General features: G+C 35.9%; 1 protein-coding gene and 1 long non-coding RNA gene across 2 annotated transcripts in view; one reads left to right on the top strand and one right to left on the bottom strand.

Annotated features, from left to right (window-relative positions):
- LOC107756525 (uncharacterized) overlaps window positions 1–3425 on the top strand; it is a 20901-nt gene extending 17476 nt beyond the window's left edge. The window contains exons 2-3 of the long non-coding RNA XR_001641826.1: window positions 819–821; window positions 3408–3425. This is a non-coding gene — a long non-coding RNA (uncharacterized LOC107756525). The remainder of the gene's footprint in view (window positions 1–818; window positions 822–3407) is intronic.
- Window positions 1–3888, bottom strand: part of wscd1a (WSC domain containing 1a) — a 32140-nt gene that overhangs the window by 5011 nt on the left and 23241 nt on the right. The gene's annotated exons all lie outside the window — the stretch shown is intronic.

Genomic DNA, 3888 nt, shown 5'->3' with positions numbered 1-3888 from the left:
ATCGCATCCTTCGCCAGTAGGACTGCGATCTCCGCACGCAAGACACTGTCGTGAAGCGGATGCCACTGAACTTGAGGGGATGCCGGGCGAACTGAATCGCATAGCCGAGAAGGATGAGTGGAGGATGAGTGAGGGCCATCCGCGACTCTCCGTGCCCTCCTGGGACCCAGAGATAGAGAAAACCGCTCTCTCGTCGCGATTTTCCAGATTCTCCACCCTGCCCTCCTCCGGGGGAGGGAGAGGTGTCTTCACCATCCCCCAAAGAGCAGTTTCCTCCCTCTCTGGGTCACCCGTCCCGGGGCCTCTTGCTCTTTTGCTCACCGCCAGGTTTGACGGGGGCCTGGACGGGTGGGGCGGCCTGCCTACGCCCAGCTCCGTGTATTCTGTATATAAATGTTTCCACAGCTTACATACAGCTAGCATTGACTAGATATAACTGTGCCTACAGCAAACAAGCCCATTGGAGAAACAGATTCACCTCAATGACAAACACCGGATATGAGTGGATACTGTGCTTTAAGTTGTTTGTATCTGCATTAGCAAGTGTGCTCAGGGCTTTCATGACACTTTGTCACCTCTGCAGGGTAAACAAGCCCTCTCTAACTGAAACCCCAGGGCTTTTGTTTGCCTCTCCAAATAAATGAAGAGGCCCTGCAGACCGCCATTTGCTTTTGAAGTGATCAAATGATTCTTTGTGAGGGCCATAAATGAGACACAGCTGCACGAAAACATCAAACAAAGCACTATTAAAACATAGTGCAGAGGAGCACTGCAAGCCTCGGGTGAGTCTCTGAACTTCTTTCTAAGACAGGTGGTAGACTGTTCAACTATAACAAAACAAGTCAGCCCACGGTCACTGACACCGTGATTCTTGCAGAATATTTTCACACAAAAATAGGCTATGTATAGGCTAATCTATTGACCTCTTTTAGATTTGTAGTCAATAATAACAAAAAACTTTAATAATTTGGGGGAGTATGTATCTAAAATTATATAAAGGTTATGCATATATAAAAATACAAAGAAAACATAAAAAGGCCTTTAAAATGTGGGGGGAGACTGGGCCAACTGTAAGAATTTTTAAATATTCATACACACCTTTTAAGTAATAATATAATTGTTTTCATACTTACTGAATAGTTTTATTTGTGGGACCTACTGTACAATTAAATGACATATGACATATACAACCATTCAAAACTACCATTTCTTAAAAGAAATTAATACTTTATGACACATTAAAATGATCAAAAGTGACAGTAAAGACATTAATAATGTTACAAAATATTTCTATATTGAATAAATGCTGTTCTTTCAAACTTTCTATTCATCAAAGAATTCTGAAAAGAAATGTACCACGGTTTCCACAAAAATAGTATAGCTATGGAAGAAAATCGATGTATAGTATTCGACACTCAAATTTCGGTCCATTTTATTTCACTTTCCAAATTCACTTTCACAAATTGTGGTTAAAATTCAGCAGAAAATTTGGCATTGCACATCCGGGAGCTGCAGGAATAGCGTTGTGGAAGCGAATTTGGAAAGTGAAATAAAATGGACCGAAATTTGAGTGTTGAATATTATACATCGTATTTTTAAACAGATTGAATATTTTGGAAGTGAATTCTGGAAGGTGAATATGAATTATTGAATTTTTAATTATGAAAATGTGTGTGAAATATTTTGAATTGAAATATTCACAGCTTAAATAGACAACTATGTTAAATTTCAGGACCTAAAAATGCAAGCCCTGGAAATACAAGGCATTAAAATGCAAGCACTGTTAATGCAATGCATTATTTTTTCAGTTAGTGCTATTCAACGTGCTTTTTTGTTTCAAAGACATATGGCATTATTTTTCTTCCATATATAGCACAACTGTTTTTAACATTAAAAATTCAGTTTTGCCATCACAGGAATAAATGACATTTTAAAATATTTTAAATTTTAGTAATATTTTACAGTATTACCGTTTTACTGTATTTTTGATCAAATAAATGCAGCCTTGTTGACCATAAGAGACTTTCAAAATACCTACATTCAATCTGTTTTTTATTAAAATAGATTGATTAGTCTGACTAGATACTTTAATGAAATAATGCTCATTATGCATTTTAAAGATTCAGTTTTCCCAATTCAGCCATACCATTTTAATTTCAGACAGCCGCAGGAAAAAAAGGTAAAATGATCAGACTCCTTTTTCTCAGGCTGGGAGGGAACTTTAATGTGTCATAACTCGTTACAATTGCCACCGGTGTCCCCTTCACATTTACAATTTTTAGCATAATTTAGCATAACAATTGAAACAGTCATTTAGAGACTTCTTTATGGCTTTTCTGTTGCATTACATAAACATGTTAAAAGCAACAGCCCGAACAATGCACAAAACAGGACATTATCTGGTACAATGGATAGCATTTTCAATTTAGGGCACAAAACATATGGTCAATGCTTAATAGCTGTGTCCATGAGTGTTGTGCTGGGCCAAATCCAGTTGGCCTAAAACTGCAGAGGCACACTGGGTCAGAACACCGAGGTCCAACAGCATGTGGAAGAGACTGATGAAGGAACCAGTTTCAAACATATGGCCACATCAAATCTCCACTGCCAGACTGTGGATTACCTGCAGAAGCAGCGCTGCTTTTATCCAAAGCATTACAAACAAATTTTTTTTTTACAAAATCAAGATTTTGAACTGTATTTAGATATATCCCACATTTTGTTACAGAGCTGCAAAAAGTGCAAATAATACATTTCTATTTACATTTATTCATCTGGTAGATGCTTTTATCAAAAACACTTTTCTTTCATTCATGAAGAATTATTTTAACATTTTATTATTTTATTTTATTGCTAGAAAATGACAGAAACCAGTATTTTAAACAGCATTTAGTTATATCCCCAATAATTTCCTGATATGTGTGTTCATATTTACATGTATTCATTTGACAGCTGCTTTCATTCACGCAATTAGGTTGTACATTTTTTAAATCATTTCTTAAATTTATTTCCAGGAATTTAACCCATGACCTTTATTGTCAGCACTGTGCTCTACCAGTTAAGCTGCATTTTTGTGCATATTAACTACAGAGGTGATTTACTGCTTAGTATATTGGTTTTTAAGACTTACATATAGTGTTGTTTTTGGCGGCCTGTTTTAATTTTAGTTTTAGTCTAGTCTTTGTGTGAAACTGTCATTTTAGTTTTTATTAGTTTTAGTCACGTTCATACTCTTTTTAGTCTAGTCAAGTTTTAGTCAACTAAAAGTCTGAGCATTTTAGTCTAGTTTTAGTCGACGAAAACTGATGACATTTAGTCTAGTTTTAGTCAATGAAAATTGTATTTTAGTCTCTTTTTAGAAATGCAATTCTATTTAACCCAGTCAATATAGTATAAGTACCTAGTAGTAGGGGTGTGCGATATATATCGTCTGCGATAATATCGTAATTGTTGTTTTAACGATGTGCGATTTGACATTATCGAGTATTTTGCAAAAACCATTCAAAACATCCCTACAGAGCGCACGCATACATTACGTGAAGTCTAGACTAGTGCGTGTGCGCATTTAGTGTGTTTTCTTTCACTGCATGATTCAGTCTATTAAAATGAATTTAGAATGATCACAAATTCAAGACAAGATGGCAGAAAATTTATATATTTATACCACTTCATATAGTTATTCAATTTCACACGAAGAGTGCCGTTTTTCTCCAAAAATTACCATGATTACAAATGTGACATTAAATTCAATAAACAATAAGTTAATTAAGAGACTTACGTTTTAGACACCATATTGCTTGTTTTTGCTCTATTTCGCCAACAAAAATCATTCCGAATACAGCCACAGCGCCGTTTTGTGTCTCTGAGCAACATGATGGTGTTTCGTTC

Source organism: Sinocyclocheilus rhinocerous, unplaced genomic scaffold (genome assembly GCF_001515625.1).
Source record: "Sinocyclocheilus rhinocerous isolate Xijiao unplaced genomic scaffold, SAMN03320098_v1.1 scaffold1152, whole genome shotgun sequence".
NCBI lineage: Eukaryota > Metazoa > Chordata > Actinopteri > Cypriniformes > Cyprinidae > Sinocyclocheilus > Sinocyclocheilus rhinocerous.
Note: the sequence above shows the minus strand (reverse complement) of the source record. Positions and strands in the feature narration are given on the sequence as shown.